General features: G+C 41.6%; 1 protein-coding gene across 9 annotated transcripts in view; it reads right to left on the minus strand.

Moving 5' to 3' along the window:
* Positions 1–26,618, minus strand: part of LOC122693665 — a 365,374-nt gene that overhangs the window by 290,131 nt on the left and 48,625 nt on the right. For 2 of the 9 annotated variants that reach the window (XR_006340978.1, XR_006340977.1), the window contains exon 1: positions 5,125–5,516. The exons of 1 other annotated variant lie outside the window; for it this stretch is intronic. The gene's annotated coding sequence lies outside the window, so the exon portion shown is untranslated. Of the gene's footprint in view, positions 1–5,124; positions 5,517–26,618 lie in introns of those variants that run through there. 6 more of the 9 variants (XR_006340973.1, XR_006340974.1, XR_006340979.1 and 3 more) reach the window with 6 other exon arrangements.

A 26,618-nucleotide genomic window follows, 5' to 3' on the forward strand; every position in this document is an offset into this window, starting at 1 on the left:
ACTGGACCACAGTCATCTTTTTTCCACCTAAAATGCGTTGTGGACGCTTTCTGATTACACAAGACAAGGTATGCCCAGTTGTTCAATTACATGAACCCTTTTCGCCATGTGCAGCTGAACCTGGGTATGCACAGGGTATCAGTTCCAGGAATCCCCACCTTCCCACGGGTACCAAAATCCATACATGCAGACTTCCCTGTTGGTCCAGTGGCTAAGACTCTGCACTCCCAATGCAGGGGGCATGGGTTTAATCTCTGGTAGGAGAACTAAGACCCTGCATGTAGCAACTAAGAGTTCACAGGCTGCAACTAAAGTGTCCTGCAAGCTGCAACTAAGACCCAGCACAGCCACATAACTAACTAAATAAATATTATTTTTTTAAACATCCACACATGTTTAAGCCTTATGTACAATAGGGTAGTATAGTTGACCCTGGCAGACAATCCCTGGTTGGTTAAAACTGAGGATGCCAGACATGCAGATACAGAGGACCAACCATATACTTCTCCCCTCAGGGCAGATTTACTCCTCTTTAAGCTTCCCGTGGATATTGTGAACTTTGAAGACTGTTGGTAAAATAAAATCTAGTGTTGGGTACATAACAGCTGCTCAAGAAATTGAGACCCACCTACCCCATCCCCTGGGAGTGACCTTCCCTTTCCAGTAAGGACAAGTGGCTGAAGGCCATGGCGAGGCATCTGAAGGAGAATACAACTAAAGAACTTAAGAGGATTACACCTCTACTCATCCTCCTCTGCTCCCGCAGCCTGCTTCATGCTTCTGCTTCTCCACACCTGTTTTGTTAGTCTGTGCTTCCCTTCACACGCACCATCTATTCAGCTAGACTGAACATGTTCTGAGGGAAATGGCCCTGCCCTCCACTGCATTTGGCAGCCCTGTGATGGTGGACTTGGGGCTTCCCAGGTCAGTGGTAAAGAATCTGCCTACAATACAGGTGATGCAGGTGATGTGAGTTCGATCCCTGGGTCAGAAAGAACCCCTGGAGGAGGAAATGGCAATCCACTCCAATATTCCTGCCTGGTTCTGGCGGGCTACAGTCTATGGGGTTGCAAAAAGTTGAACACAAATGAGCACGCACCCGTGCCATGATGGTGGATTTACATTTCTCTATCCAGAGAATACTCAATGAGAAAGCATTGGCCTGGTCAGAAACAAGCCTTTGAGTTCTCTAGGGGGATCTTGATAACACAATGCCAAGGGTAATCCCAGGAGCTTCAGGATCCAGATAATCAATCCATCAGTGTAAACATCCGAGTTGGTGCTATTCAGAAGGACCAAGAAAAACAAACTCATGACAATTCTGTGGCTTGCCTGTATGTGTGCCTTCCCTCATTTTTCTATACCTACCAGACCCATGGTCTGAGAATAACTCAAACTATCCATTCTTCCCTTCATAGAAGATTCCTCCCATGCTAGGAGCCTGCACTTGAAGGCCCTCAGAGATAACTAGATGTGACCCAACAGCACTGATCCTCCTGGACAATGACCTGCCTCCAGCCTGTCCCTGAACAGAGACCAAGGAGACCCCTGCTCTTGTCTCAGGTATCTCCTTGGGCCATCCAGCACAGTTTGAGTTTTCAATATGCTTAACTCGCCTGATGATGCAAACTCACCATCACAACCATCCTGAGGATGCTGATTGAAAGTGAAAATGTTAGTTGTTCAGTCCTAACTGACTCTTCACAACCCCATGGACTGTAGCCCACAAGATTCCTCTACCCGAGGAATTCTCCAAGCAAGAATACTGGAGTGGATTGCCATTTCCTTCTCCTGGGGATCTTTCCAACCCAGGGATCAAACCCAGGTCTCCTGCACTGCAGGCAGATTTTTTACCTTCTGAGCCACCAGGGATTGGGAATCCCAATCAGAAGAGCTGACACTTAGCTTGGGTAACACAGAACACACACAACAATGATAGAGCGTGCACCCTTCAAAACACTGGAAGGTTTACTCTGCGTGAAGCATCATCTCATAGAATCCTCATGGCCAACCCTGTGCTAGATACCCCCAATCTACATACAAGGAAACAGAGACACAAAGAAACTCAGGAAAGTCTGTACACATTAAGACCATGTGATACAAACTAAGCCCATGTACCAAAGCCAACTACTGAGTCCTAGAGTCTGTGCTCCACAACGTGCCAGCGCAACAAGAAGCCCATGCACCGCAACTAGAGAAAGCCCCACACAGCAAAAAACCCAGCACAGACAAAAATAAATAAAACGGATAATTTAAAAAGGCCACGTGCTTTGTCATTACTCCATATGGCACACACCTAGAGGTCCCACAGTCAGGATTCAAAGCCAGCTCCCCAATGCCCTGAGTGTGACTGTGGGTGATGGTACATAGCTTTTCCAGCCTGAATTTCCTCCTTCACTATGGGACTAACAATAAAGTTCCTGCCACTACCACTCATCTTACATTCATGAATCATGGAACTCCTCCTATTGTATTATCCCTACACCTCAGGAAGTCCAGAGGGTCCCATCTATATTCGGGATGGTCTAGAACTTCAGACCCTGAGTTGGGCAACCTGAATTCCCATCCTCTTCCTGACCTCAGATGGCAAGTCACTCAATCTTTTGATGTTTATCATTTGTCAAAGGAAAATGTCAACACTGGCCTGATCTGTTGTAATGAGTAGTGTTGAAGGTAAGATAAAAGGAAAGAGGCAAAAGATCCCTGAAAGGTTTGCAAGCACTTCTCCAATTTAAGAAACCATCCTAGTAAGGGATTCAGTTAGAGAAAATATTGCACAAAATAACTACCATCATCTAAAATGTCCAAGTGAATGGGGAAACTGAGTCTAAGATACAGAAACTCAGCCCAGACTGCTCTTGATTATTGCATAGGCAGAGCCTTGAACCAGAGCTTGAGGGCTCTGGCTGCTGGTTCTAACACGGCCACTGCTCTGGATGAGCCACTAGGCTTCACTGTGAAATAAGGATATGATGCTTGCCTTCCCCAAGCCCAGAAGGTAGGGTGTGGGCAGGATACAGAAACACTCAAAGCATTTGAGACAAGAAAACCTCTAGAAAGTCAATTATATGCATTTTTTTCAACGTGATGTCAGACTTTTTCTTTTTTTCTCCCACTCACTTTCCCTTGTCACAGTCTAAATTTTATCCAGATGTGAACATGAAGAGGCCTGTCTTTGTTTGCTCTCTGCCTCTATGCATACCCTTTCATTTTCCTTTGTGCCTCAATAGGTTTCCATACTATTCTTTAGAACACAGGCCATGAAAAGGGGAACAAAGTTGCAGAGGGATGCAGGGGAGTCAGGAAAAAAGGAGGTATAGAATGCTCCAGAATGTGTGTTTCCTCTCTCTTAACACAGACAGAGGCAAGACAAGAGAGGGTCCTTGAGTCCAGACAAATGCCATCAGCCATGCAAAGCCTCCCAGGCAGCACTGTCCCAGAGCCCACAGTGCAAGTGGCGTGCACGCGTACACATAAACACACACACACACAGACACACAGACACTTTCATGGAAAACTGTGCTCTCTCATCCCAGAAAGGATTTGTTGTTTCAATTAAACCCATCAAGATCTACACCACATGTTAGGGGAGAAAGGAAAAACCAAATCAAGCCTGAATTACTTTGTCCATCTCCTTGGGGATCGATCTATATCAAATAAACCACCATCTATGCATTGGAGAGGCTTTTACTTATGAAAAACAGAGGCAGGTGCAGAGTGGCAGCAATGGTACTAAATCAAAACCCTGAGAGCAGAAGAAAGTGGATTGAGATGCATCCACTTAGCTCCTCTACTTATGTCGAAATCGCAGGACAGGGAGCAAGCAGATCACGGCCCTCGTGGGGTCTGGCTTCTTCGTCCTCGTCTCCCTGAGGTCCCTTCCCTCTGAGTTTGCTCACTGCTTCAGCTGCCCAGTGAGAACAGATGGACAGAAGTTAAAAGAACAAGGTCAGCCCATCAACTAAAGTCTTATTTCACATGCTGCCCCACCTCTATCATCCCTTTCTAGGACATAAAGATGGAGAATGAAGGGCAGAGGTGCTAATGCATTTGATTTCCTATGAAACTGTGGTCTTTTCATTTACATCCCCTGAATAGCTGGCTAGTCTGATTTACACATTGATAATATGTGATGCTTTGTATTCCAGCAAATATTTAATCCCTGACTGATCAATAATCCCTGTCTGGCTGTTCTTTTTTTGAAAAGAAATAAATCCCCTTTTTACTCTTAAAATTCTTGAATAAAATTAAACTGCTTTAGCCCAGGATGCACTGTTCCTACATGAAGCCATGTGGTTTCATAACCTCAGTCCTCGGATGTTTTAAGGGGCTGCCTTTGCCAACTTGCTATTTCTGAGATCCCAACAGCTCTCTAATTTGAGTTTTCTGTGTCATCCATTGATATTAAAGTCTGATCTGCCCTTTTTTAATTAAAAATGTAAAATTATTAACCAAAATCAGTGAGTATATAGCAGGCAATATTTTTGCATTTACTTCTTATTTTCACCGAGAAGGTCTTGACTTTAATTCCTTCATTACAAACCTGTTTCTGCCTTTCTAAATACTCTTTCCCTCCAAAACTATATTTAAAAAAAAAAGTTCCACTCCTACACAAATTCTAAAATAAAATCTGTACTCCTTTCCCCTTTTCTCAGCATTAAGAATTGAACATTACAAAAAATACACATTAAACATAGAAAGAGGTGGCTCTCCTCTCTGTAAGGGGCTCCCAGTGCAGCCTCAAAGCCCACCAAAAGTTCCAAAAACAACAGCAACGGAAAACAAACTCTCTTTCATCTTTGGCAGCAACAAAAGCAATAACTTTCACCAAACCAACCCACGCCAAGAATTAATATAACACAGAACACATCCACATTCAGACCATTATGGCTACATCAGCTTACCACAATATTTGTTTGAAAAACACATAATTTGCGGTAGAGAGAGAGAACCTCTAATACAAAAAAGAGGTTCTTTCAAATGCAAATGAACCAAAAGACATATCTTCCCTGTGTTTGGAAAATCGCTCCAACATATGAAAAACATACTTTTTGTGTGGAAAAGAAATTTTTTTTGATGTACACCCACTTAGTTGAAAAGGCAATTAAATTTGCTGTAGATTACCTTAACAGTTGAGAAAAGTTTAACTTCTGGCTCCAGAAGTCCTAAGGACTTTATTAGCAGACCTAAGTAGTCTTCTGTTCCCAGGTAGCAAAGTTTCTTTTCTTCTCCACTGAAATGCTCGTGTGAACACTGAAGGACATTGTATTACTGAACTGATCAGAAAAAGATATTGTTTCCAATCTTCTGGCAGGAAGAAAACAGAGAGAGAAAAGAAAGAGAAAGAAAGAAAGGGAAGAAAGAGAGAGAAAAGCAGGGCAAAATGCAGTCTAATCGAGCATTCTTCCTTGTGGAAAAAAAAAAAGTAAATCCAGGATTCTGGACCGGGTTCAAACATAGCTTGACAGGCTACAGGAGAATTTACACTGAGCATGCTTAGCCCCGCACGGCTTGCATGAGACGCACTTAATGAATATTACTTCCTTCCCACTGGCTATTCCTGCTGGAAGTCCACACCCACTCCGCTTTCAGAAGTCAGGAATTTAGCTCCAGCCAAAGTCCAGAAAACACGCTTATGCGGAGACAAGGCCTCACCGATCCATAAACTTTCAGGTTATGACCTGCAGGTCAGTTTGACAAATAGAACATGAAGGTGAATTTTTTTTCTGCCCTTGGTTGTGTTCCCAGCTTTGTGCCTGTCCTAAAGTGCAGTTCCCCTGGAGAAAAGAGAAATTGCTTTTTTTCTAAAGAACACCACGTCTTAAACGCCAGTGTAAAGGCCTTTCCAGATGAAGCTTCCAAACCCAGATTAGAATAAAGGTCATCTGTATATCAGAACACACTGTGACAATGCTTGGACTTTCAGGAATTTTTCTTTTTTTAATTTCTACCCTAAATGTATTCTTTCTGATAACTTATACATCATGTCTTTCTAAAATGGTATACTGGCCAGTAGACAGTGTTAAAATATGTTCAAAATTCAGATTTAATCTATCCTGCTGCCCAGGTCATACTTTAAGGAAAAAAAGGTTTTAATTTTCAAACAATGCTTTCCCTTTCTCTAAATCCCTTTGTCATGTTTAATGATGGGAGGCCTGAGATTCTGAAAAAATGTAAAAATGGACTATTTCTCTGACAGTCCAAGAAGGCAGGATTCTTACCCTGCAAATGAAAAGGGTTGAAGACAGAGAACTTAATATAGACAGCATAGTAATGAAAGGGTATTTTATATTTAAAATAATCATAATAATAAAATATCTTTTGTTTTCTTCTGACATTTTCAGGGTACCATTAATGGGTTTCTGGGCTTTATCAAATTACAAATTTAAATATGATTAAATACTCATTTGGAATTAAAGTACTTATTTGCCTAGACACACACACATACACACCAATTTGTATCTGAAAAGAAATGACATCACAGAGGATGAAAAGCAATAAAAATTTACTAAGTGTGCAGGGAAATATGATGCACCCAGCCTCTAATACAAAGCCTGCCTAACTATAACTGATTTCATGGATTAACACAAGGGGCTTCTGTATACCTTATGAGTAAACCCATTGCTTCTTCATACCTGTAACATTTTTAGCAGCCACTGAACTGCTAGGACGTAGTTCCTTACATAAGAGCCTTGCAGCATAAACTATCTCCTTGCCTGCTGTTGAATGAACAAAATTTCCTCAGACACATTTTCCTTCCTGTAATTATGAAGTCTGGAGTGAGTACAGACTCACTACGAGGGATGACGGGGGTGTTTTATTTGTTTTAGGCTTTGCCTAAGGGAAAAATAAGATTTAGCCCCCTGTTCCAAGTGTGTTTATTTGTCCCCTGTTACAGAGCAAACTAAGTTCCCAGCATGGACTTCTCTGCTTGCTTGGTGGTAAAGAATCTGCCTGCAAGGCAGGAGACATGGGTTCGATCGCTGCGTCGGGAAGATCCCCCTGAAAAAGGCAATGGGAACCCACTCCAGTATTCTTGCCTGGGAAAGAATGAGGAGCCTGGCGGGCTACAATCCATGGGTTTGCAAACAGTCAGACATGACTTAGCAACCAAACAGCAAAGTTCCCAGCAGTTCGATGAAGCCTAGGAGAAACGGAATTTCAAAATATGTAATAGGGCTTCCCTGGTGGCTCAGTGGTAAAGAATCTGCCTGCCAATGCAGGAGACATGGGTTTGATCCCTCACCCAGGAAGACTCCACATGCTGTGGAGCAACTCAGCCTGTGAGCCACAACTGTTGAGGCTTTGCCCAAGGGAAAAATAAGGTGTAGCCCCCTGTTCCAAGTGTGTTTATTCGTCCTGGTACAGAGAAAACTAAGTTTCCAGCACGGCTACCACGTTGAGCCTGTGCTCCAGAGCCTGTGAGCCAGAATGTGCCACGACCACTGAAGTCTGCATACCCCAGAGCCTGCGCTCTGCAACGAGAGAAGCCAGCGCAACGAGGAGCCCACACACCGCAACTAGAGAGTAGCCCTGCTCTTCTTAACTAGAGAAAAGCCAGTGTAGCAACAAAGACTCAGCGGAGCTAAAAGTCAATCATTTTTTTTTTTATAAAAAAGATGAAATAATCTCATCGCCTGCCAAACAGTAAAATAGGAAGGACACTTGTTCATTTGACCCAAAGAGATGGACTAGTGATCAGAGAGGCCCCACAACACGGAGATGAGGGACCCTCGATCAAGGTTGGTGCTCTGACCTTAGACAGCCAGGCCTCCCTGCCATCATGGTACAGTAGGTTTGTTTATTTGTTTGTCTTCTCCCATGAGAATGAGCACTCATCTTGAATTTAAGGGTGCTGTTGACAGAAACAGTCACGCATTTTTCAGCTTGAACTTTAAGACAATTCTATGCAAAGCTATGATAGTTTTTACAATGACAGCACACTCGTCCATTTAATTGAAAGAACATTTACTCATCTGGGCCCTAGAAATTGCGTAGTGGCTGAGATGGACATGGTTCCTCCCCTGGGGGAGCTTACAATTCTGGTGAAAGTATAAAATAAATAACCATGTAAACTAATAAATATGAACGTAAGCAAAGGGAAGGAATCAAAGGGAAATGACGAGAAAGAATAAGTTATGAAAACCATGGTGGGTGGGTGGCTGGATGGGTGTGTGTCAGGGCTTGAAGCCACAAAACCAGGGAAATGGGAGGCATATTTGGAAAACTAATTATTTGCCAATCTAATTAAAAGAGAAGGGTGGTACCTTTAGCAGAAATCAGGAAATGTGGAGAAAGAAAATCATGTCTAATTTATGGTTAGCTCAAATATTTACTGGATTGAGTATGTTGAGTTTAAGGGTTATAAGGATATCCAGCCTACACTACTATTTTATTCAGAAACTATGTGTAACTATTAGTAGGAACCTGATTACAGTTTCTTAAGTACCCACAGCTTTGTTTTTCTCTCATTTAAATGAAATTTGGAGGTTGACAGTCCAAAACTTGGCCACTTTGTAATTTTTTTGTCTACCATCCTCAATGCACACTGCTCCTGCTTTGGTTTGCTTTATAGTCCAACATAGCTGCTGGAACGCCAACCATCACATCTGCTTTCCAGAATTTAGAAAGAAGCAGGGGTGAAGTAAAAAGTAAAACTGACTACTGTAACAAACTACCTCAAATTTAGTGACTTCAAAAATATAAACACATTACCTTAAGTTTTATAAGCTAAAAATCTGACCTGGTCTCTTTTGCGTATCATTAAAGTGTCAGAAGAGGAGCATTTCCTTCTAGCCTATAGGAGGGAACCTATTTCCTTGTCTTTTCCATCTTCTGGAGGCCACTGCATTCCTTGGTTTTGGGCCCCTTCCTCTACTGGGGTTGAGTCCTTCTTATGTTGCATTACTCTAAACTCTTCCCTCTCTTTCACTTTTTGGGATCCATGAAATTACATTGGGTGCACCTGGATAATCTAGGATGGAGCTGATAAGCAAAACTCTATCTGCAACTTTATTTATTTTTTTATCTGCAACTTGAATCCTTCTTTTCCATGTAAGGTAATATATTCAAAGGCCCAGGGATTAGGACCTGGACATCTTTGGGGAACATCAGCCTGCTTTCTATACTTGCCTTCAGCTGATTTACCTATCTTCAGCTGATTTACCTATCTCAATATAGATTTCTCAAAAGCTTTATCCAATGTCTTTCTCTTATATCAGTGGCCCCTTCTTTGACAATATTGCAGCCTTTCCTAAGCAATGAGGAAGGATAGATGTTGGATAGGCAATTGGCAGCTTCTGACAGAAATACCTAGCATTTGAAGCCAGAACCAAGCCTGGATTATTACAAAAGCATCTTAATCGGTTGGCCTTGTTCTAGACTGTATGGTATGTGAGCCACTGCAAGTTTAATCTTTCTAAATCACATATGATTAAGACAATTGGTGTTTTTAAATCTCCATCACTTACCTATTTTCTATGAGACAAGTCCAATGCCTTAGCTAGATGCATAGGGCTTTTCATATGCTAACCCTTAATTATCTTTTCAGATTAATTTCTACCACTTGCTCTAACTCCAACAACCCTTCAGCCCCTCAGGAACCTACACTTTGTTGGTCCCGCCACTTTTTCACTATCCTTACCCTAACTTTTCTCTTGACCAAGGCATGGGCAACCATCAAGAGTCCTCCCTCTGTGCACACCCTCAGTTCTCCTGATCCTCTCTCAAGTCACCGTACCCGCAGAGCAGAGCGGATGCCGTGGTGGCCTGGGAGAATCAGTTCTGAAGGCGCCAGTACAGTACCCAAGCCTGGGGGTGTGGGGGGGATTTGCTGCTGAGGGCTCACAGATGAGTCTCTCCCTGAGCACTGTCCTCAGCCAAGGGGAGCCACTTCTCCAAGGCTAGACCCCATCCCTGAGACAGCCCACATCCTGATCGGTCCCTGAGCAGGCACAAAAGCCAGGCCCCCTTGGCCACATTTGGAACAATACTGCCAGTTCTCTGGCAAGAGCACCACACTCCTACCTCCCTCTGCCCCATCCTGCTACCCTCACTGCTTTACAGGTATTTCTCCCAAGAACATCCCCCAAAGCTCCCTACATGCACATATCTAACTCCAAGAGTGTTTCAAGAAACTAAACCTAGAGCTACCATATGACCTGGCAATCCCAGTCCTGGGCATATATCTGGAGAAAAACATGGTTCAGAGAGACATGTACCCCAGTGTTTATTGCAGCACCATGTACAATACTCAAGACATGGAAGCAACCTAAATGTCCATTGACAAAGGAATGAATAAAGAAGATGCTCTGTGTGTGTGTATACATACATACACATATGGCTGTCCTGGTGGCTCAGTCAGTAAAGAATCCGCCTGTAACACAAGAGACATAAAAGACATGGCTTCGATCCCTGGCTCAGGAAGAGCCCCTGAAGAAGGAAGTGGCAGCCCCGCTCCAGTATCCTTGCCTGGAGAATCCCATGGACAGAGGAGCCTGGCAGGCTATAGTCCATGGGGTCGCAAAGAGTTGGACACAACTGAGTGACTAACACATACACATAAAACATATATATTACACACACACACACATAAACACACAATGGAATATTACTACACAGCTATAAAAAAAAGAATGAAAAATAATGCCCTATGCAGCAAATGAACGGATTGGAGATTATGATACTAAGTCAGACAGAGAAAGACAAATATCATGATATTGTTTATATGCACAATCTAAAAAAAGTGATACAAATGAACTTATTTACAAGGAATATAAAGAAAATTATACAAATGAACTTATTTACAAAACAGAAACAGACTCAGAGATTTAGAGAATGAATATATGGTGACTGAAGGAAGGGTCGGGGGAGGGACAGATTGGGAGTGTGGGATTGACATATACACATTGCTATATTTAAAATAACCAGCAAGGACCTACTGTATAGCACAGGCAACTCTACTCAGCATTCTGCAATAACCTAAACCAGAAAAGAATTTGAAGAAGAATACATGTTTATGTGTAATTGTATCACCTTGCTCTACACCTGAACCTAACACAACATTGTCAATCGACTATATTCTAATATAAAATTTTAAAAAAATTTTTAAGAAATTCTGACCCAAGACAATTGGTCCCATGAGTTCTTGGAAACAGACTCTAAAATAAATTTTGCAGCCAGATCACCCACCAGCTAGCTGGCACTGAAGACCCCATCACTGGGATGAGAGGTATGAGTAGCTCCCGGCATGCTCCCACGGTACAACTGTTGTAACTTCCATCAGCGGTAAACTGGATACGTTGCTGGTGTAATGAAATGCACTAGGAAGGATATCTCAGGAACATGAAAGACACAGACCATGAAGTTGAATAGCTGTTGTTGGGGGTTACTGACGCGAGGAATGACAGTGAAAGGCTGTGGGTGATTAATCATCAATTAAAGGTTAAGTGTGAAAGTCAGTAGGCCTCTTCAGATGTATTTAAAGAGAACTTCTCTTTTGCAGCTGGAGAAAAAGAAAGCTGAGGACCAGGGCAACTTAATGATAGCTGTAGCAGAATTCCAGAGGAGGGTGCATTCTCAGTCCCTGGGGAGCTGCTACTCCACAATTAGGAAGGAATGGAACCCTGAGTCTGGGGACAGGGACATGTGTGGTGATGAACTTGAAAATCTAGAATCTCCAGATACCCATGGACCTCCTAGATCTGCAGCAGTGGCCCACTCTTCCTTGTTAAAAGCTGGCATTTATGCCTTTATAAGAACATTTATGCCTTTTTTAGGTCTTGGTTTTACAAAAGAATATGTTCCACCTCTTGAAGGACTGCATGGAGATGGTTAATAAAAGACCGGTTCTTACTAATCCTGAGGGAAAGATGATGTGCAGCCAACAAGGAAGTTGCTTAATTCATAGAACCCAAAGAAATCAAGTGTGTATCCTAGAAAACTGAAGGTAGTCACTCCAATTAAGAGTAAAAATCTTTTGGACAAATCCAGAACCCATTGCTTGAAATACAGGCTGATTTCTCATGAAGAAAATGTATGGAATAAAGCAAGTATTTGTTGTTTTTCAGTCGCTCAGTTATGTCCGACTCTTTGCAACCCCACGGACTGTAGCACGCCAGGCTTTCCTGTCCTTCACCATCTCCTGGAACTTGCTCAAAGTCATGTCCATTGAGTCAGTGATGCCATCCAACCATCTAGTCCTCTGTCATCCCCTTCTCCTCCTGCCTTCAATCTTTCCCAGCATCAGGGTCTTTTCCAATGAATCGGCTCTTCAGGTGGTCATTGGAACTTCATCATCAGTCCTTCCAATGAATATTCAGGGTTGATTTCTTTTAGGAATGACTAAGTTGATCTCCTTGCTGTCAGCAAGTATATGTGAAAATAATTTTCCCAATCCTTCCAGAAAAACCAAAGTGAAAGAAAGTCATTTATTAAGAAGATGGGAGTAATGAGGCATTTTGAGGACACTGAAATCTGCTATCTTCATGCCACTCTATGAGAGTGGGGGGTTTGAGGACCAGGTAATACATGCAATCTTGTCCCAGGTCCAAATTACAATGGGTTCACTTATTCGAAGATCCACCCAGTGGTCATTTCTCTGATACCTGAATGTGCAATCAGAATGGACATACTTGATAATTGACAGGATCCACATATGGTTCCTTGGACTGTGGAATATGATTTATCAACTGAGAAACCCAAACGGAATCCTCTAAATCTTATTCTCTGGCTAAGATAATAAATCAAAATTCTCTGGCTAAGATAATAAATCAAAATAGTATTTTATCCCAGGAGGCAGTGTTAGAGATAACTTACCCTAAAGACCTGAAGAATGCAAGGGTGATGGTCCCCATCATATCACATTTCATGCACCACTCTGACTCCTACAAAAACCAGACGGATTGTGATGTATGACGATGATACGCGGCAAATCTGACCAAACAGTAACCCTGGTTGCAGCTACTTTTCCAGATGTGGGATCTTTGCTGGTCACACAGCATTAAGCACATGATATTTGGATACCCACTTACTTGGCAAATGTGTCTTTTCCTTCTCTATCAAAAGTAGGCTCAGAAAGAGTTTGCGTCCATGTGCAATGGACAAAAAAACACAGACACAAGTTTGCCTTCCCCTTAATACTGTGTAAAAGGACCTGAACACTTTGGACTCTTCACAGAACATCACATTATTCCACTATATTGATGACATCTCATTAGTCCAACTGAGTGGATAAGAACTAGCAAGTACATTATGAAGACGTGTATGACAGTTAGAAATCCAACTTTCAAAGAATGAGAGGACCACGATTCTTACAAAGAATTTGGGCTGAAACACCCTGTCTATATTAAAGCTCATATTATTGTATCATGTACCTTCCACTACGAGGAAGGAAAAAATGCCCGGTAAACCTCTCCACACTCTAGAGGCAGCATATTCCACTCTTGGGATGCTTCTCTGAACCAATTACTGAGCAATATAAAAGTTGTTCAGCTCCAAGTAAGGCCTAGAACAGGAATCAAGACCACACTGCAGGAAGCCAACCACTTGGGCCATATTACCCAGCAGAGTCATAGATTATCTATCATAGGGACTTTACACCAAACTTGGATAAAAGAATCACAACACAAACCCTTAGGCATCTAGAGCAAGGCTATGCTTTCTCTAACAGATAACTTTAATTTATATGACACAATGTTGATTGCATTGCTACTGGACCCTGGTTGAGATAAAGAACTTGACCATTGAACATTAAGAGGCCATGTGGCCAGAACTACCATTATGGGCTAGATCCTGCTAGCCATCTGGAGAGATCTATGTTTTGTAAGGTCCAGAGGACCCAATGGCAATTCGCTGTAAGATGGAAGTGGTCTATCAGGATCAGGCATGAGCAGGACTGCAGGCAAGTACAAGTTGAATAAGCAGAGAGCCCCACCCCCTGTCTTATCCCCATAACTGCACCAATGCCTGTCTCTAAGCTCATACCTATGACTACATGGGGTGCAGGGTCACTCTGGCAGGGGATGAAAAAGTTGAAGTTTGGATCATGGCTGCATCAGTTCAGTTACAAGATAAATGAGGGCTACTGATGTATTGTAGCTTCACTCAAAGGTGACCCACCGATGTAGTATAGCCTCATTCAAAGGTGACACCAAAGACAGAGGTAAGAGAAAGTTCTCCCAATGTGTAGACTTCAGAGGGAGAAGTTGTTAATCTACTTTGTATGGAGAAAGAAGTGGCCTGAGATAAGAATACACATGACCCGTGGGCAGTGATAATGAACGTGGCTTGCTGGTCAGACCTAGGAAGTTTGGAAGATTGTGGACAGGAGCCAGGGGAAGTGAGGTATGAATGGAAGCATGCTCCACTGTGCTGATCAATCGTGTCCGACTCTTTGCAACCCCATTAACTGTAGCCCACCAGGCTCCTCTGTCCACGGAATTTCCCAGGCAAGAATACTGGAGTGGGTTGCCACTTCCTACCCCAGGGGAATATTCCTGATCCAGGGATTGAACACCCATCTCTTGCATCTCCTGCATTGGGAGGCGGATTCTTTACCACTGTGCCACCTGGGAAGCCCCAAGTGGAAGTATGGAAGGATCACAAAGTAAGGAAGTCTTTATTGCTAGCTATGCCCACAAGAGGGCACCCGTCATGGGATAAGCACTAAACAATTAAATGGACCGAATAATTCTCCCAGCCACTGTTAGTAGTCACCCCAGGGCCAGCATAACAGGCTTCTGAATAGAGTAGCTATGGTAATAGAGTTAGAAGCTATTCGTGAAACCCGACAGCATGAAACACCAGTCAGCTATGCCAATCTAGCTACTGATGCTCCCTACTGATGCTGCCAAATGCTCAACTTGCTAGCAACGGAGACTAATACAATAGGCAGCCACTGATGTGGTCCTATCACTAGAGGAGACCAATAAGACATTGGTGGTAAGTTTATTGCACTGAATCTCTTCCATGCTAAAAGGAACAGCAGTTCATTTTCACAGGAAATCCAAACCCAATGTGGATTTGCCTTTCCTCCCCAAAAGACCTTGACCAGCACTACTAACCAATAGTATTTAGAATGTTTGTTCCACTAGCATGAAATGCCACATAACATTGACAATACAAGAAACTTTATTTAAAGCAGATGTGGCAGAAAGCACCTAAACTTAAGATCCCATTATGTACTGCACCACTCCACCTATAAAACTGATCAGGCAATAGAAAGACCTTTCAGAAGTGCAGAACTGGCACTAGCTTAGAGATGATACTCTGAAAGGATGAGGGTCTATCCTCTAAGACACAGCACACACCTTAACACAATGACGGCTTTATGATCCCATGTCCTCAGGATGTAGAATGCGTGGGTCTGGGAACCAGGTGGCCTGCTTCCTAGCATCCCAGCGATCCACTTGGGAACATGAGCATCCTGTTGTCACATCAGTGCCCCACAGGTTTAAAGTTCCTCATCCGCAAAATGGAAATCAACAAAGAAACATGTTGCATGCATGTGTACTTAGCTCTTCAGTCACGTGCGACTCTGCAACGCTATAGACTGTAGCCCGCCAGGCTCCTCTGTCCATGGGATTCTCCAGGCAAGAATACTGGACTAGATAGCCATTCCCTTCTCCAGGGGATCTTCCCACCCCAGGGGTTGAACCTGGGTCTCCAGGGTCTCCTGCATTGCAGGTGGATTCTATACAGACTAAGCCAAACTTTAAACTATGTCTGCCACTTGGTCACTTTGAGCGCCCTGTACACAGTACTAGCAGTTGAAGAAAGGTGTCATCAACCTGGTAGAAGAACTTAACCCTGACCATTAGAAGAAGATAGGATGGCTCTTCCATAAGGGTGGAGTGAAAACTGTGTTTGGCAACTAGGTAATCCACTGTGGCATCTCTTGGTACCTCTCTACCCAATTTTGATGGTAAACGGACAAATGCAACAGCCAAATCCTGAGAATGGGTTGGTTACCATGGGCTCAGACACCTCGTGTATAAAAACTAGGTGAGCCATCTAGATACGCAGGGGGGCCAGCCAAAGAAAGAGAGAATCTAGAATGGGTACAGAATACAGAGATGATGCATATCAGGCACAGCCCCCAAGCCAGTTACAGAGGTGGGATTAGTCCCACTAACCTTCTTCTTGGAAGTTTGCCTGGGAAAAGGAGACCAATCAGAAACTCAGAGGAGCTCCTCCTAGAAGGGGTAAACTTCGTAGGCCAGCAAGCAGAGCACAGGGTGAACTGTAGTGGACTGTGTGGTCTTGCATGTGACCCCTTCCCAGAGGACTGAGGCACCGTTACCTCAGCTCCTAGGAATACTGACAACTTTCCTCTCACAGCCAAATCCCTCTTGCAGAATTCCCTTCACCTGAAGGAAGTCTCCTTGCCCAAGACAGTGCCTCTTCCCCAGGGGAATCCCGTATCTAAGTATCTACAAAGGGATGCAAACCACCCCCCTTACCTCAGTTTGGGACAACTCTGAAGGCATTCCAGCCCCATAACTCCTCACGGAATTGCCTGAGACTCTGTTACACGTGTGTTGGCCAGTCAACCTCTCCTTCCTCTGGTCAGCTCCTCCTTCCCTCTCTTCTTCACAGATGTTGTCTCTGAGAGCACTCTTCCATAAACTTCCGGCACACAAATCACAAATCTCCACCTCAGAGTCTGTTTTCTGGAAACCCAATCTAATCTGGCAAAATCAAAGCCCTGGCTAAATTCAACTCTTAACTTACTCCATGCCTGAAACCATGCAACTGAAAATAGCTGGAGAGAAAATATACAAGCAAGTCAATTAGTCTCATCTTACATTCAGGCTCACTCAACCTCACATGGGTCAGTCCTTAACTCTCCTCAGAAATCATTCTTCTCTTCCCTAATTCATTCTTTTTTTTGCTCTCCAGGACAACTATTTCAGATTTTTTTTCTCTGATTTCCAGCACCTCCTTCCCTACCTTCACTCTCAGCTAGTCAATCTTGCTTTCTGCTATAATTTTTCAAATGAAGCAATTAGAATAGAATTTTTAATTTCTCCAACTCTATATCTACCCACCTACCAGAACCAGAGTGAATATACTCCACTTTATGTTTTTATTTTGTATGAGCTCCCCATACTCACTTCACCAATGCACTCTTTTATTTTCTCTTGCTCCACCAAATCTCTTTCCTGTGTCATCACACTTTTTCTTTCTGTTAGATCAACTGCAATATCATAAAACATGCTGATAAATTCCTCTGATTACAAAAAAATTCCTTCCTTAATCCAGTTTCCCCTCCAACTTATTTTTCTCCTTTCCTCACAGTATGACTTTTTGAGAGAATTTTACTGGTATATAATTCACATACCTGGAGAAGGAAGTGGCAACCCACTCCAGTGTTCTTGCCTGGAGAATCCCAGGGATGGGGGAGCCTGGTGGGCTGCCGTCTATGGGGTCACACAGAGTCGGACATGACTGAAGCTACTTAGCAGCAGCAGCAATTCACATACCATACAATTCACTCATTTACAATATACAATTCAATGGTTTTAGTGTTCAGAGTTTCAGTTTAGCACAATCTAATTTTACAACATTTTTATCAGTTCCAAAGAAACCTCCTATCAATTAGCAGGTCATTCCCTATCCATCCCTGTCTCCTACCCTCTAGACCCAGGCAACCATTAGTCTTTTTGTCTCTATAGATTTGACTATTCTGGACTTTCTATATACATGGAAATTAATATGTGGTCTTTTGTGACTGGATTCTTTCACTTAGCCTAATGTTTTCAAGGTTCATCCATGTTATATCATGTATCAGGGATGCATTCCTTTTAATTGCCAAATAGTATTCTGTTTTACGTACTCATTCATTAGTTGATGGGCGTTTGGGTCATTTCTGCTTTTTTGGTTATTATGAATAAAGCTGCTATGAACATTCATGCATACATTTTTGTGTTGATGTATTTTTTTATTTCTCTTGAGTATATACTAGGAATGGAATTATTTTTTGGGTCGTATGTTAACTATGTTTAATTTTTTGAGGAACTGCCAGACTATTTTCCCAAGTAGTGGCACCATTTCACATTCCCACCAGCAATGTATGAAGCTTTCAATGTCTCCAAATCCTTTCCATGCCAATTCATTATCTGTCATGTTTATTACAGCCATCCTAGTGGATGAAAAGCGGTAGCTCATGGCAGCTTTGATGCATTTTCCTGATGACTAATGATGTTGAGCATCTTTCTTTCTTAAATACACTCCAATCAAAGTTTTGTCCCCATCACTCCACTGGAACAGAAAGCTACCAACGACCTCCACATTGCTATATCCAAAGACCATTTCTCAAGTCCTCATCTTTGTTTACCCATCAGCCGCTTTTGATGTAAGTGAAAACTCTCCTTGAAACACTTCATATTCTTAGCTTTCAGGACAGCACATTATCTTTGTTTTCTTCTTCATATCTGTCTGCCCCTTTTATTTGTTTCCCTGGTCTGTCCTCATCTCTCTTACTCCTTAATGTATAGCTTCTTAGTGCTATCCCCCTGTTGCTCATTTCTAGAATGTCTTCTATTTATACTTACTGACAAAAATTGTTATCTCCGATCTATATTACATAACCTCTTCAAGATTCATGACCTTAAATGCTATCTATATAATTAGGATGACTCTCTATCTGGTAATGATGACTCTCAATATTATTTCTTCAGCCTGGATCTTGGATCTCTCCCAACATACCCAAAACTACCTATTTAATATCACCTCTTGGATATTACAGTTTAATATAACTGAGCTCAAACTGAGCTTCTGTTGTTTTTCCCCAAACCCATTCCTTTCCTTTCTCTGTTTATGGCAACTTACTCAGGTTTTAAAACTTGGAAGCTGTTCTTGATTCTTCCTTCTCTTGCACCTCCTGCCAAAATGTCATAAATTTCTGTGGCTCACGGTCATAATAAATCTAAGATTTGACCACTTCTCACCACCTCCTCTACCTCTACTGCAGTTCCAGTCAATATCATCTCTTGCCTGGACTGTCAGAATGGCCTCCTAATCATCCTCCTTGACTCCTTGCAGTCATTTCTTAAATAACAGCTGGAGTGATGCTGTTAGGATCTAAGAACGCCTTTCTGCTCTGTCCAGATCCTTCTGATGGCTATCCATCTGCTCTTAGTAAAAGCCAAAGGCGTTACTGTGACCCACAAAGCTCCAAATTATCTGCCTCCTCCTTGCCTCTCTAACCTCACTTCCTCCTAGCTCCCACTCCATCTTTTCACTCTTGTCCCTCTCACCTCCACTGTGACCCTCAAGACTCCATGCCTTCCCCTAGCTGAGGCCTTTGCTGTCGGTTTCCTCTACTCAAAGCATCCCTACCTCTGATAATCTCATTTGATTCGTTCCCTCTCTTCCTTCAGACCTTTACCCAGAGGCCACCTTCTCAGGTAGCCTTTCCTGGTCCCCCATCTGAAACGTTAATCTCATTTCATAGTTTATGGTTTCCAATTTCTCCATCTCCTTTAATTGTTGCTCTTTCTCAACGCTTTATCAAGCCTAGTAGAAAAACTTTCATATACACACATATATAAATAGTATGCATAATATATATTTGAAAACTTATAAATTTTGGCCTAAGTAAAAAATTTATGACATTTTGATTTCACTTGTTTGACTTAGTATGGATAGAATGCTAGATTTCTATTCACTCAAAACTTTGATACAGGTCCATATATTTTGGCATCTGGTATGACTGCTGAAAGTCCAGAAAGTTTATTATCTTAGTGATTTTTTTTAACTGAATGAGGCTTGAAAATTTTAATCCAATTCTGAAAACATAAATAAATACTATGTAGCCAAAAAAAAAAACCCCAGGAAATTAATATGTGATACATTATTAACTAAAGTTATTGAAATTTCACAAAATTTTATGCTAGCGTTTTTTGTTTTCATACCTAATTCAAGACTCCACATTGTATTTAATTGCATCAAGCAGCTTCGGCTGCATGCAACAAATTCTGGTAAATTCTTTTCATTCTTACTCTGTTACAACTGCTTTCTAATTTTCCTCGTTATGGCTTCTTAGATACAACCACCATTTAAAAGTGGACATTGAGTTTCCAAATACATGGGTTTTTAAAGTATCTTTGATACTAATTTCTCATTTTGATATTAATTTCTCATTTAAACACTTTCCTCTCTGCGGTCACTGTCTATGATTTGTTATTCCTCTAACTTTATTGAGGTTTTCAATGGCTAAGGCAAAGATTTCTCTTGGTAAATGTCACAGTGCACTTGAAAATATGTGGATTATTTTCAAATATCTTTTGATATTGACATCTAACATAATTCCACAGTGATAAAACAACAGACTCTGTATGATTTCAATACTTCTAGACCATGAAGTTTTCGCACCTTGTTTTATGTCTTTGGATATGTTCCAGTGTCTCCAAGTTCATAGTCTATAGGAATTCGAATAGAATTTGTATCCTGCTATCGGGTGAAAATTGCATAAATCTTAATTATGTTGAATCGGTTCATGGTGCTTTCTGGGCCTATTATGTCCTTTTATTTTTCTGTATATTCATTCTATTCACTTTTGAGAGTTTGCTATTGAAACTCCAACTAAAAATCTTAATTTATCTACTTAAAAAATAATTGTAATATATAGAGGTTGTTGTTTATTTAGTTGCTTAGTTGTATCCAACTCTTTGCCATCCTATGGACTGTAGCCCACCAGACTCCTCTGTCCATGGGATGTCCCAGGCAAGAATACTAGAGTAGGTTGCCATCTACTTCTCCAGGGGATCTTCTTGACCCGAGGATCTAACCTGTGTCTCTTACATCTCCCACATTGGCAGGCAGGTTCTTTTACCACTAAGCCACCAGGGAAGCCCTTAAAATACAGAGTAGTAGAGTTATCTACTTTCATAATTTAAAAAGTAAAAAACAAAGAGAAAAAAACTATAAAGCAACTATACTCCAATAAAAATTAATTTTTAAAAAGACCAAATAGGGGACTTCCCTGGTGGTCCAGTGGCTAAGACTCTGAGCTCCCAATGCAGGGGGCCTGGGTTCGATTCCTGGTCAGGGAACTAGCTCCCATATGCCACAACTAAGGCCCAGAACAACCAAATAAATATTAAAAAAAAAAAAGACCAAATAAATAAAAGGTTACTCTTCCTCCAAATGTTTCACATGTCTCATGTCTGCTTTATTCTTGCTGGTTACCACTTATCATATATAACTTACTAGATATTTTAATTATTCATCTTATTTATTTTCTGTCTCCCCAACTAGACTGTAAACTCTGTAAGCATGAAGAATGTTTATTCACTGATATACTCCATACAGTCAGAAAAGTACCTGATCCATAGTAGGTTCCCAGTAGATATTTGTTCAATGAATACCTTTCCCATATCTTCCCTCCCTAAAACATTCTTCCTCCTCTTCTCCATTCAGACATAGTTACACACTCAGACATCAAAGATTACCTTCTCTCTGAAGCTTCCCCAGTTTTGCTGACTTCTCTTCCCCATCAGAGTTCATTGCTCCCTCCTAGTGCTCGTTTTAACGAGCATGTTATATTTAACCTCTGCCATAATAATCGAGACACTGTTTTGCAACCTTCAGTATCTAATGTTCCCACATAATGAGTTTCTTCAATGCAGAAGCATCACTTTTTAATTTTTTTTCCATCACCCTGGATGGAGTCTGGCCCATAGTAAAATTAAATAAAAGTATTGAATGAATCACCAAACATATCCCCTTTGCTTTTCAGTCCCTCATTCCCCTTTTCACCACCCTTCACCACTGTCCAAACGCCAGCCAGTTCCCCTGCTCCCAAATTATCCATGACCCACACTTGGACCAGATCTTAGAGACATGGTTGATTCCCAGTTCCTAGGTTCCCCCTTGCACCCTCCTACCCCTGGTCAGACCTTTATTCTCTCAGAGCTCCGCTAAGTAAGATACCGGGTTGGCCAAAAAGTTCATTTGGGTTTTTCGATGATATTTTTGGCCAATCCAGTACTATGACAAACTCACCAGTGCTGAGATGTTAATAAGATTTAATGGATTGACAATTGAATATTATCAAAGTTGCCATACATGTTTTAATTCAGGAAATGAAGCAACAAGTGCTGAGGAAGGAAATTAGGGGGTGGGAGACATGTGGGTCTTTTGAAGGTGCTGCGTGGTGATGGCCTGACCACTGTGATTTGACAGATTTTTGAGGCCAGGTGTCCTTTAAGTGCTATTAGTCATTCACCTGTGGGTGAATTAGCTTATCAGATTATTTCCTAAGAACAGAGAGGTTATTCTTGAGAATAAAGAAGAGTAGGAACACAATGGACATCTGAAGGGGAGAGAGGGCAGCTACACCCAAGCGATGACATGGGAGAGCTGGGTGATGCCACCATCAAAGACAGACCCGGGAGATCTCTGGTCCCCTTCCAGCCACTCCACTCTGCTTTCAACAGGACCAATCCCAGGGGGAAGCCATGACCCAAATCACCTGATGCAGTAACGGCCCCATACAATAGGAACCCCATGAAAATGCCCTGGAAATCAGACAGCAGTATTAATTCAACAACAAACATTCCCTGAGCCCAGAAAGGTAGAAGCATCGCATATTCTGAGTACAGAGAGTTGAAAGTGAAAGTGTCAGTCGCTCAGTCATGTCCAACTCTTTGCAACCTCATGGACTGTAGCCCACCAGGCTCCTCTGTCCATGGGATCTCCCAGGCAAGAATACCGAAATGGGTAGCCATTCCCTTCTCCAGGGGATCTTCCCAACTCAAGGATCAGACCTGGGTTTTCTGCATTTCAGGCAGAGTCTTTACCATCTGAGCTACCAGGGAAGCCCACTGAGAGTTAGCTCTGTTAAACAACTGGGCGCCAAAGTTACAAAGGAAAGCAAAGAAAATCCCTGTTCTGAAAAGAACTGGAAGTCTAAGAAGTGAAAAATTACCACAACCTAGTCAGATGAGTGCCAGAGGAAAGATATATAAACACACAATGGTACAGAGGTAGCCTTCAGCTCTGGTTATATGAGAAACAGTCTCTTAATAAGTAAGACTGGAGATAGGTCTTCAATGATGACTAGGAGTTTTCTGGGCAAACAGAAAATGGTAGAAGGAATAGCATATAAAAGGCACAGATTCATGAAACAGCCTGTCTTGGGGAAAAATATTAGTCATATGATATGACTGGATTAAAGGCTCTGAGAATGTGATGATAGATAAGATTCAGGGGTAGTAAGGGAGATAGTAAGAGATAGTAAGCGATCAGGCTATAAAGGATCTTGAAGTCATACCAAAAAGTTCAGACTTTCTCTTTTAAATGATGATAAGGTATTTAGGAATTTTATGCAGTGGACTAACATGTTCAGAATTTCATTTCTGGAAGATCACTCTAGCTGTAGTGTGGAGAATGGATTGGAAAGTGAGGAAGATGGGACTTAAAAAGATCACTTTGTGGGCAACTGGAGTAGAGTCTGAGTTAGGCAACAATAGTAGAGATGGACAAGAATGAGAAGATGCAAGATATACAGGAGACAGTCAAAAAAAGTCTCAATACCAAATTGGCTATGATGGGAAGGAGTCATGAATGATATGGTCATTTGTTTTGATTGATCTAATAGATTTGCTGATGTGGGTAACAAAATGCTGAGAAAGATTTTTTTTGTGGGACAGTTATATACACGTGCTGGGGTATATTGAGTTTGACACTTCTGATGTAAGACATCAAGAGAGAGGTTTGGAAGGCAAATGGGATATGAACAATCAATCAAAAGACAGATCCAGTTTGAAGATGTAAACTTCAAAATCAGGTCAATACATGGTTCTGATGGAAACCCAAGGTATAGTTCAATTGTCCTACAGAAGTTATGTAAAGAGACAACCATAGTATGCCCAAATGTGAAGACTGGTTGAAAAAGGGAGCATGCAGGAGATTAAGATTATCTGGAGATATGCAAACTATTAGATATAAAATTGACAAACAACAAGGTCTTATTGTACAACGCAGGGAACTGTATTTACTATCCTGTGATAAATCATAATGGAAAAGATTATACAAACAACTGTGTGTCTATGTATATATGTATATATATAACTGAATCACCTGTTGTACAGCAGAAATCAACAAAACATTGTAAATCAACTATGTTTCAATAAAATTATTTTTTTTAAGATTATCTTGAGATAGAAGAAGAAAATACAGAGAATAGTTTTAATGAAAGAGTGTCAAACACATAGCAAGGTCAAAAAAAGAGATCGTAAAAGTCTGAAAATGTTCATTGGTTTATAACAACAGAGAGACCACTGAGACAACAGAGTGGTGCCCTGGGTAGCCACGCTGAAGGGTAAACAAGAAGGAAGCAGGTAGAGTCAGCAAGCTAAACTGTGCTGCCCTGACTCCAGTTTTCCATCTCTTTTCCTGCTGAGTCACCCTGAAAGGGTAGCTTTAAGCTACCGTGTTTTGTCTTATATGAACCCCAAAACAGGACACATTTGACAGACCAGGCATGAGCATCTGATCCAAGGGCAGCTAATCCTAAACCCTCAGAACACTTGAGTCAATCATATTTTCTCTCCTAAGACTTTGAGCAAGAATATATCATAAACATTTATTAGTGGGCCAAAGAAGAAAAACTGAAGAAATGCTATCATTTAGAGGCCAGAAGAGCCACAATGGGTCACACATAGACCAAAGTTATAGAATACAGGAGATGAGAGGGTTGGATGGCATCACCGACTCAACAGACGTGGGTTTGAGCAAACTCCAGGACGTAGTGAAGGACAAGGAAGTCTGGTGTGCTCTGCGGTCCACAGGGTTGCAAAGAGCAGGACACGACTTAGCGACTGAACAAACAATAGAATACTGAATGCTAAGCAAGCCAAGGAACTCATTGGCAGAGAGAAAAATGGACTCCAGTAGCAGAGAGAAGTGGGGTCACTCAAGAGAAAGAAGTCACTGGTCTCTACAACTCCTCAACTCCTGAAAGCTTCCTGTTTCCAGCGCAAACACACGCCCATTAAGTTCCTATATTCCTTGAGTAAGTATGAGTTGAGTGTCTCTCTTCTTTGCAACCAGAAGAGCCTGACTAGAGTTATTTTAAAGGAGCTTTTTCTGTGAAATGAAATAAAAATGTAAGGCAACGGAACAGGAGTTGTATAAAACAAAGGCCATTTGAGTTCTTTAAAATGGAATGAAGAAAAAAAATAATAAATAAAAATGGAATGAAGAGATATCAGTAAGCTACTTTGAGCAACTCAACCAGCGATTGGTCCTACTGATTTGTCCCTAAAGTTCCCTGGATTGGGAAGGGGGCTGATGCTTGCCCAACTCATTCAATTATTTAACAAGTCTCTTTGTTTGGGTCTTCATTTCCTTACCTATGAAGTAGTGATGTAAACCTTGACCTACTTATCTCATAGGATGGATAATCATATTGAAAGATTAGGTATCATATTAAAAAGTGAAAATATAAGGTGCTAATAAAAATAATCATGAGTCATATCAATTATAGGAACAATTGTTTTGCATTCTCTTTTTAGTAACATCAGCTGAAGATTTACTGAGCAGTCCTACATCCACCCCATCCCACCTACCTACCATTTCTTTCTCTTATAATATTTACTCTGCTATTACTGTCTTTTATTTCTGGCCAAGTTCTACTAATATCCAATCACTGAATAATCAACACATCTCACCTTGAAACACTCCAACATGTTTGTCTGACTGAAAAAAAGTTATTCCAGCTATGATAGGCAAGAGAGTCATTTAGAAATGGTAAATATAAGGTGGTAATGGCCACAGTAGTGACGGCAGTGAGCACCGGTGGTAGCGGCTGTCATGTCTACACTATAGAAAATTACACCCAGTAATGTGAAATTGAACTCAACTCCTACATCTTTATACCTCACACAGAACTCTATGTTGACTCTCTTATTTTTTAAACCAGGGTTTTTTCATGCCACAATACCATTTTTAATATAATTGGGGAGTATCATAAACCTAATTCATTAGCAGACAGACAAGAATAACCTCATTATAACACAGTCTCCTAGACGGCACTGCCCTCTACTCCCTGTCCATGAAGGTCAAAAGCTGGTTCAGAAGGAAGACCAGTATACCTTGAAAACCTCTACAACAGTGGCAGCACTTGGGATTCTATTAGAACAGCGGATCCATTTCGTCACTTAATATGAAGATGAATGACGTTTTTCAAAGGTTGAGAACATTCTCTTGAGCCCTTCTCTTGGTCAACACTGAGAGTCCATCCGCTGGTTCAGATGACTTGATGATACAGTCTGTAAATAGGACCTGGGTAAACCAAAGAACATTGCATGCTGTTCTATGGTGAAACAGATCACAAGCCCAGGTGGGATGCATGAGACAAGTGCTCGGGCCTGGTGCACTGGGAAGTCCCAGAGGAATCAGGTGGAGAGGGAGGTGGGAGGGGGGATCAGGATGGGGAATACGTGTAACTCTATGGCTGATTCATATCAATGTATGACAAAACCCACTGAAATGTTGTGAAGTAATTAGCCTCCAACTAATAAAAAAAAAAGATAAAAAAAAAAAAAAAAAGAACATTGCATGGCTAACAGAGCAGAATGGCTGAGAGGCCAGCCACCTTTGGCTCCTGA

This window comes from Cervus elaphus, chromosome 1 (genome assembly GCF_910594005.1).
Source record: "Cervus elaphus chromosome 1, mCerEla1.1, whole genome shotgun sequence".
NCBI lineage: Eukaryota > Metazoa > Chordata > Mammalia > Artiodactyla > Cervidae > Cervus > Cervus elaphus.